This window comes from Plecotus auritus (genome assembly GCF_963455305.1).
Source record: "Plecotus auritus genome assembly, chromosome: 1".
NCBI lineage: Eukaryota > Metazoa > Chordata > Mammalia > Chiroptera > Vespertilionidae > Plecotus > Plecotus auritus.
Window position 1 is genome coordinate 221,141,281 of NC_137770.1, and position 9,383 is coordinate 221,150,663.

The following is a 9,383-nucleotide window of genomic DNA, read 5'->3' on the forward strand; positions in this document are numbered from 1 at the left end:
CCACTGATTTACCGGATACCGGGTATCTGTCAGGAACTGTGTGGGATTTGGGAGACACTGAATGAAAAAGTCACAACCCCTGCGCTTAATTTCCTCATCAATGTCATTGCGATAAAAGGAGCGGTCCTCTCCTTCACAGAGATCACTAACTCCTATCAGTCCCGCCTCTCGGCCTCTCCACAGTCCATCCCTCCCCTGTGTTCCCGTCCCCGCACTTGCCTCGCTTTGGGCCTCATCACCTCTGGCTACAGGTCTCTGTCCTCAGAGCCTGTCTGTTTTGTTTCTAGAGCATTTTTCTCAAATTCAAATGTGAACACTCTCTTGTTTAAAGGCCTTCAGGTTATTCTTATTACTAGGTGAGCTTTCCCTCCACCCGTGGATAATCAGCCTCATTCTGTTCTCACGCACAGCCAAGAATGTGACTTTTCTGTCTCCTGCATGACACGACAGTGATGGGGAAAAAAGAAGGAAGATCTTGGAAGGCTATTTTGAGAGTGCCAGACATTAAATAAATGCAAGTGATTTAACCACTGTGGATGATTGACTAGAAATAGCAGCAGAATCGCCGAGCCCATCATATTCCATCTTGCCCCTCACGTTGCATTTGATCCCGTTTAGCATGAGGTAAAAATGTCCAGAAATGCATCCTCCTCCTCCCAGAAGAGAAATCAACTCGGTTCCTTTCCACCAGGCATCCCCTTTTAGAGACTTCCTCTTCTCATTATCCATTTCCCAATAGGGAGGCGTGTTTGCTCTCTGCCCAGGATGGTCTCTGTAGCCACCTATAGATTTTGGGCTCTGTTAATCACGCCTGTAAATCAATAGCCACTAAGCCATAGGCCATGTTGCATTCTCCATCAATTGAGTATTTATAAACAGAAACAACAAAATCCCCCAAGGATTTATTGGTTTAAAAAAAAAAAAAGTGTTCTGTAGCTTTATTTATAAGTAACCCTTACCACCTATTATATGAGCTAAGAATCCAGGCACCAGCTACCAGAAATCAATATGGACTCAAATTGCTCCATCAATATGCACGTTGACTTATTCCTCCAAGGTTATCTAGGCTCCTTCAGAGCCAGATGCTCATTTTCTCTATTACAGCCAAGCCCGTGAAGTTAGGGGAGACTAGGGGAGACGAGGGGACGGGAATCTCATACAAGGACATGAGCTTGTGTATTGGCAGCCCAGGAACCGGGCCCTCCTCCCCGGTAAGAGTGGTGGGAGGGGTAGCCAGTAGCTTCACTTACTTTTCCTGTTTATCCAGGTAATTATCTTCCTATACACAGCCTCTCCCCAGATAGGCATCAAGGTCACCAACCAGGCAGGTAAGGGGAGAGCAGAACCATCATAACCTATTTTGTATCAAAGATCCTGGCACTCGTGTACGTAATAAACGCTCATTGCATGAAAGAAGTATGCTATGTGGAGAGAGGCTGCGTGCAGAACAAACCTCCGACAGCAAGTGCGTGTTACCTGACTTCCTGCAGCAGTGGCTGCTGGTGGGCTCCTGTCAGGTTAGGTTGTGATTCTCTGTATCTGCCCGTCTCTCCGCTTAGGGGGACAGCCGTTTGCCCTGCGACCTTCTGCCAGATGTAAGAAGAGTTGTTAGTGTCCAGTTGGGTTTGGTTTTATTTGTTGCAGTATAGCTTTTACTTCATAAACTAAGACATCCCATTATTTTATTTCATTTTTAAAATATATTTAGAGAGAGAATACTAACTATATGCAAGGCACTATTTTAAGTGCTTTATCAACATAAACTCGTTTTCTTCTCAAATCAACCCCAAAGAACCTTCAAAGGCAGGTTTTCTTAATCACCCCCCATTTTATAGGTGGAGAAACTGAGGCCGAAAAAATTAACCAAAGAACCCAGGATTCTGGCTCCCGACACTACACAGGCAGCCTTCTTAAATTCCATGTAATTTCCCTTGATCTACTAGTAAGCCTTCATCCTCCTAAACTGGAGGTTCTTATTCCTGCGTGGGTTGTGGGGAGTCATATCAGAGAAGACTACGGGGTGGGGATGGGAGTGGGGGTGGGGGTGGGAGGGCACCTCAGCCATCGGCCAGCTCTGTGCCTGCAGGTGAGCTCCCTGCCCACGCCTTCATTGTGTGTGACCCTGGCCGGGTCTGGAGTTTGTTAAGGACTCTCTGTAGTGCTATAAACACGAAGCCATTTCCTATTTCTCCATGACTACTTCCAACTGCGCTGTGTCAATCCTTCTTTCTCCCCCGGTGCCGTCTCGGCAGATTTTATAGCTTACAATCACTTTTGATTATTAAAGGTCCACAGCAATTTCAGGCTTATCTCAAAGGCGCTTTAAATCTCATTCCTTGCCCTTTTCTTCCAGCGCAGACCTGGGAAGAGCCTCAGGGTGCTGGCCTGGTGCGGCTCCCCTACCTCCGGCCCCTCCCCCTGGCGGACGGCTTCTCTGATGGGAGAGGGCCCTGGTAGGGGGGCCCTCAGACTTCCTTCCGATCTGCTCTGGTTTTATCTGGTAGTTTCCTGTAAGTGGTTTTCTTGGGGGGCTGATCTGCTTCACGCCAGCTCCTCTGTCTCTAGGAGGACTGCCTCAAAAAGGCAGCTGACTCCTGGCCCCACCAGGAACCCACGCCTTCAGCCGGTTCTCTGAGTAAGGAAGGCATTGCCGGGCTGGACCCAGCAGCCCCGGGGCCACTCTGCGCCTCCGACCCCACCCCCTACGCTCTGCTCCTTCCCGAGAACCTGGGGAGCACTGTGGTCCTGCTCCAGTCCCTCCAGGGGCCTCTGGGAATGCGAGTGGTCTGCCTTCAGCCTTCCTTCCCAGGCTCGCTCACTGCTCTTCCCACCGGTTGGAGAGGAGGGACACTCACTGCCCTGGGGGAGGAGAGCCCTCACCTGCAGATTCCCCAGGTACTCCTTCCCGCGCCCCATCAGCTCCAACAGCAGCCGGGTGGACAGTGACAGCCGGGCTGGGCCGCGCGGAGAGATGCCTGCCTCCTCTCATGACAGGCATCCCCCATCTGTCCAAAGTCTCTCAACGGCCCTCCACCCCCAGTTAGGCTTGGGGGTGGGTGACTGTCCCACCTTTCCCTTCCCCACGGAGAAGAGTGGAAATCCTCTGTCACCTGCGCCACATTGCAGACTGGAGCATCTGGCGACTCCTCTCCCCCCCGCCACCCCCTTACCCCCACCCCCCCCCTCCGCCCTCCCAACCCCATACTCTCCAGCCTGGAGGGTGGTGGGAGTTGCCTGTATTGGGGCAGGTGCTCTGGCTGCCTCATAGGCCTGGGGAAGGGGTGGAGGTGGCTGGCAACTGGATTATTGCGGCCTTTAGCATGAGCTGTACTTAATTTGCTGTTTTCAGCTCTCAGTGCCAAATGCAGGACAAAAGGAAAGTCCCTCTGGACCTCGGACCTTGTCAGAGAGCCCAGCAGGAGGCCCTGATTGTCCGCCTACTTTGTTAGGGCTCTCTGCTGCCTGGGACTGTTACCCTCACGCCCACTGTGTGCATGTCCTCCCCAGAGGGAGGGGGCGAGGGAAGCACACAGGATGCTTTTCCTCCTCTACAAGGCTTGAGGCGAAGAGGGAGCGAGAGGTTTGTACCACCACTTTCCTCACTTTCCCACTTCTCTTCCCCAGAATCCTCTGCAGAGCAGATACAGGTGAGGCAATGGAAGCCAGTAACTTGCTCCCGCTTTCAAACACCATACTGTGTCTGAAACCTCTTTCTAGCACAACCCGCTGGCTGTGAGGGTGAGCCCCAGAGGCAGGGAGGGCGGGAGGGTGGGAGGACGGGACCTCATCCTAGGCTGACTCTTGTATTATCAGCTCACGTTGCTCTTGAACTTCAGTGCTGATGTTAAACAGGTTATGCCTGTGTGTCTTATCTCCCTAACCAAATGATAAGTTCTCAGACATCAGGAACCTATTGATCTTCTTTCCTCCCATGGCATTTAGACAGTGCCTTGTGAACTGTAGGAGAAGGCTTTACAATATTTGTTGAAGAAAGAAATGAAGGGATAGGAGACAAAACAATATTATATACAAATACGCCGACTCCGGGGCCTTATCGCAAGGATGGCACCAAGCGAGTAGTAAATATTCAATAAACTTCGGTGGAATTGAATTAGTTACAGGAAGTCCTCTGAGAGCAGCAAGTGTATGTCGACAATGAGAGTCTCCAAGGACATGGGTATAGATTTCACTGAGAAATGGAATTTGAAGATCAGGACACAGGAACAAACCAGGTGAAGATTCAGCGGAAATGAAATCGAATACTATTTGCAAATCTTCTCCAGCTAGCTGTTTCTTTCCAATGCGTGCAGCGGGAGCTGTTTTATCCAGCAAACCAAGTTATGAATCTCGAAGCATGTGCCCACGTCTGACTGCCACTCCATCACTTCCAATGTTCTTGGTCACTTGTGAAGGGTGATTATAAAATAATGAAACCGATATTTATGTGTGGCTGGTAGAATCAGGTTTGTTGTTTTATAGCTGCACATCCTATTTTCAAAAGATCTTTTTTTTTTAACTTGAAGCAATGGCAAGGGATCAATATTCAATCAGTTTGTGCAGAATATGATGATGGATTTGAGATCACTCGGGTCTGGAATAGTTTGATGCCCCAAAGGTCAATAAATCTCATTCATTCATTCAACAAATATCTACTGCATATTTACTGGGCACGAGACATAGAAATATAAAGATAAAAGACATAGCTTCTCTCTTCAATACACTGCAGGGTTATTGGGAACTCAGATGAGTGGGCAGTGTTTCAATGCAGGGGTTCATTGTCACCTGGAGGCCAGTGTGGCTGTCAGAGGAGCACACAGGGGGCCCCTTTCCAGACTTAGGGGTGTCAGGAAAGGCTTCTTGAAGAGGTGATGGATGAGGAGTGTCTTGAAGGATGACATATTAGCAGATGAAGAAGGGGAGAAAGTGTACCCTGGTCGGAGGAGGAGGACACATGAGAAGGGACCAACTGTCAGGGCTCCTCTGAATCCGGGGGGGGGGGGGGGGGGCCATGGGGAAAGTGTGGAGCAAGTGGCATCTGTTGCTTATGATCCGAAGTCTGGATCTAAGGGAATCAAACTGTGTTCTTGGCACTTTTTTAACACTGTGTATCTATAATATACATATTCGCAAGTCTGATTTTAAACTGTTAGGTGCACAGTCCATGTGTAATCACAGAAACCCTGCACACAGGAGTGGGGGGTGTCCCCCAGAGTTTTCTGCCCCTGCCACTCCCAACAGAACCACATGGGCACCTGGCTAAGTACCATCACTGCCAAGGTCGCCAGTTCCCAGGGGGCATCACCCAGAGCCCTAGGCCTGGCCTCAGGCTTCAGCACCTGGGTAGGCAGCGCCTCCCGGTCTCAACCCTCCTGTGCCCGTGCATGTACCTGTCCTTGTCCACGTAGGCCACAGAAAGGTGAAATCTTGCATCATCTCCTCAGGGATGGGTGTGAGGAGAGCAGTTATGAGGTCAACCGGGAAGCCCACAACAACCCACCAGTCTGGACCACCAGGGGGTCCTAACGCCTCACCAGTGCCAGGCAAGGAAAAGAGGTGCAGTGCCCAATGTGCTTGGCAAGCTCAGTCAGAGGTTTGCTCTCTGTGGGGAAAGAAAAGGCACTGTTTGGTCTCAACATCCAAGAGAGCAGAGATCTCGGGATCCATGTGTGCTGGATGGATCTGGAGGTCGGGTGAGCCAGCAAATTCTCTGTACTGGAGGTGACCGCTTTCCCGATTCCAGGCCGTGTGCTCCGGATGGAACAGGACCCTAGTCAGGGACTGAAGGAGTGAGTGGTAGGGTCCAGCCCTGCCAGGAAAAGAATTGGCAGATCTGAGCCTCAAGATCATCAACACCATCTCTGGACCAGCTGCCTCCTTTCCAAGGTGCTATATAAACTCTGATTTCTCTCTATTGACAAGCAACAAACAAAAAGGACTTGAAGGATGCCTTTTATTGAATCACTTGTGCAAATCGGTGTTCACATTGGGTACCGATCCATTGGTGAAGTCTCATGGCTGGAGAGCAGGTCTGAGGAAGGCCTCACAGCTATTCACAGGCAGCTATCCCGATGCTTCAGACCCCAAACATTGGTACAGCAGGTCCTCAAATAACATCATTTCATTATAACACGGATGAGATGCTGAAGAAACCTAACTCTTTTATATCAAGTAGCCTTTGGTGAAACTGGTTTTATTATATGTCATTTCACCTAGAGTTGCAGAACCTGACAATGATGCTAAGTACTTACTGTGCTTGGCCCCAAGTCTGGGAACATCTATAAACGCCTAACATGCAAATTGTCCCCTCGGAAGTTCAACTGGGAGACCTGGAGTTCGATTGCTCACTATGATCACCAGGGGCAGCGTGGAACTAAGGAAGGCCCCAGCTGGCAGCTGGAAGGCCCCGATCAGCTCTGATCGCCGGCCAGGCCTAGGGACCCTACCTGTGCACGAATTTCATGCACCGGGCCTCTAGTATTGAATAAAGTGGTCTGCCAAAATTAGAAGGCCCATGAACTCCTTTCCATTGCCACCCCCCACACTGTGCTGACTCACCTGGTGTCAGGACACGAAGTCCAGCGCCAGGGGTAGAACTGCAATGTGAACATGTCCTGTGGCACCAGCACTGATAGATTGTGGCTAGTGGAGGAAAAACACAATTTCTAATATAGCTAGTCTCGCCCTGGCTGGTGTTCTCAGTGGTTAGAGCATTGTCCCTTGTACTGAAGGGCCACAGGTTTGATTCCCAGTTAAGGGCACATACCTGGGTTGTGGGTTCATTTCCTACAGGTCAGGGCAAGTGCAGGAGGCAACCAGTCCATGTGTTTCTCTCACATTGATGTTTCTCTCTCCCCTTCTCCCTCCCTTCCACTCTTTCTGAAAAGCAATGGAAAAAAAATCCTCTAATGAGGATTATATATAGCTAGTCTCTGGAAAATTCCTCCAATTATCAGACATGTACAATTTAAGTGGAGAATTCAGTTCTCAACAATGCCTAATAAAACAGGAGTTCCATTCCGTTAAGCAAATGCTCAATAATGTAACATATATCATTATAAATACAGCATTCATTATTTCTATTTTTTATGGGAATCTCATGAAATGGGATTTATACAATTTCTATGTTTGTAGGAGACAAACCTATAGCGGTACCATAAGCAGTGAGTACATCTATGTGTGAAGTCACACGTTTTATGCATCCCAGTGTGTACTGGATCGCACCTTACCTTGTCTGACATGTTTTGTCCCAATGAAGTCTGGCAGTCTGGATGAAATGGCAGGCAAATACGCTACCAACACAGCAAAAGAGCCCAGAAAACAAGTATTCTAAAGACAAAACTCATAAGTCACTGCATGTAATATGAGTAATTTGATTACAAAATTATGTAGCTCAATTCAACATAGCAGCCTTCTACAAAATGCATTTGTATTCCTCTTTTGTATGCCTTAATTTCAGATTCATTTTGTATATCTTTGCAGACTATTGATTAATATTACTAATAAAACAGTCTGGTCAAAGCCAAAAAGATAATGTGAAAATAGATTGAGCAAAAAAGAAAAGAAAAATAAAAAGGAAGACAAAAAAACAACTCATGGGCAGACAACAGTGTGGTGATTGCTGTGGGGAGGGGGGTGGAGGGAGAGGAAAGAGGGTGGGAAGGGATGAATGGTGATGGACGGAGACGTGACTTGGAGAGGTGAACACACAATGCAGTGTACAGATGACATGTCGTGGAATTGTGCACCTGAAACCTGAATAATTTTGCTAATCCCAATAAATTCAACAAAAAGGAAAAAAACATAATATGAAAACAAAGTTTTTTGTTGTCCATCCTTTTTTTATTGAATTTATTGGGGTGATACTTGTTAATAAAATTATATCAGTTTCAGGTGTACAATTCTGTAAGACATCATCTGTATATTGTATTGTGTGTTTACCACCCCAAGTCAAGTCTCTTCCATCACCATTTATCCTCCCTTTACCTTCTCCCTCCCCCAACCCTTCTATTCTTTTAAATACTATAATTTGTAGTGATTTATTTTCTCATTCTAAAAATATATTCACTCTCATGCCTAATTTTATATACTTAATTTTGTACTCTTTTTTAAAGAAAGACCCCAAAAGCTTAAGTTTTAGATTCCATAATACTGGCTCTGCTCCTACTACTTATTATGATGCTAACTTGTCATATCCAATTTACTTGTCCTTGCCTTATAAATGTTTAATAAGTATTATGTACCAAGCACGATGTAAAGTTATTGCAAATTTGCATTTGCTTTTCATGTCCAGTTCTTTATAGCAAACAGAATATTTTTTCTGGTACATCTGAGAAATAATGGAAACATCTAGAATTCAGTAAATTACAAATATTTTTACCATTTGTGGATTCCTTCGAAACACTTTTAACTATAAGAAGGTATAAAGTGGGGTTTGTATTTTCTTCAAAGTTGGAATTTTTTTAGGTTATACATGCTAGCTAAATCTTCTCTTAAGCAAATTGATTTTAATTTGGATAATCATGTATAAAGAACTAAATTTTCTTGAAAAAACTAAGTGAACAGAATTCTAGGATTGTGCAAAAGTTAACTTTCATTTTTTAAAAAAAATACATAAAATTCCCTGGCATAACCTGTATGACTTAGTCAAATATAACTTCCATGCAAGAGAAATTTTAGAGGTTTACTGTATTTACATGACATCCAGGAGTGTTTAATATAGTTAGATAACTCTTCTTCACAAACTTTATGTTCCTTTTTCACTAGAGTTGATCCAGCTTTACACAATATTTCTATTTCTCTGTGGCTTTGCTGGACCCCTAGCCCTATGAGTCATCTTATTCACTAGTGTGTCCCTCATGCCTGGAACAGTGACTGGCACACAGTACACGCTCAATAAATATTTGTTGAACTAATGAACGAACCATTTCATAACTTTCTACTAGGAAGTAAGAAATATATTAGTGTTGTTCCAAAACACTACCTACCAGGTATTTTAGACTATTTGTTTCTTTTCTTCATGCCTAATGTCAGATTTATGAGCAGTATCCCAACATGGGTGCTTAGATAATGGATGTGCATTATGATGGCGTTTTTTACTCTCTGTCGATGTTCAATTCAGAAATGATAGCCTCACAGTTTTGTAATCATCCAGCCAATTTGTCCCTCCAAATTTGTGAATTTCAGCAGGCCTCATAATGCAGTATGATAAGTTCTGATTGTGAAATTCCAGCCATACAAATAATGTGGGAAGTGACCAATTGCTTTAACAATGCCTAATAGCTCTTCCCTGGTGCTCAGTTGTTTCTGGCTGAAGCACTTAGAATTTGATTATAGTAAGCGATTATTACCTTATCAAGAATCATCTTATGTCTGCAAAGCTTTTC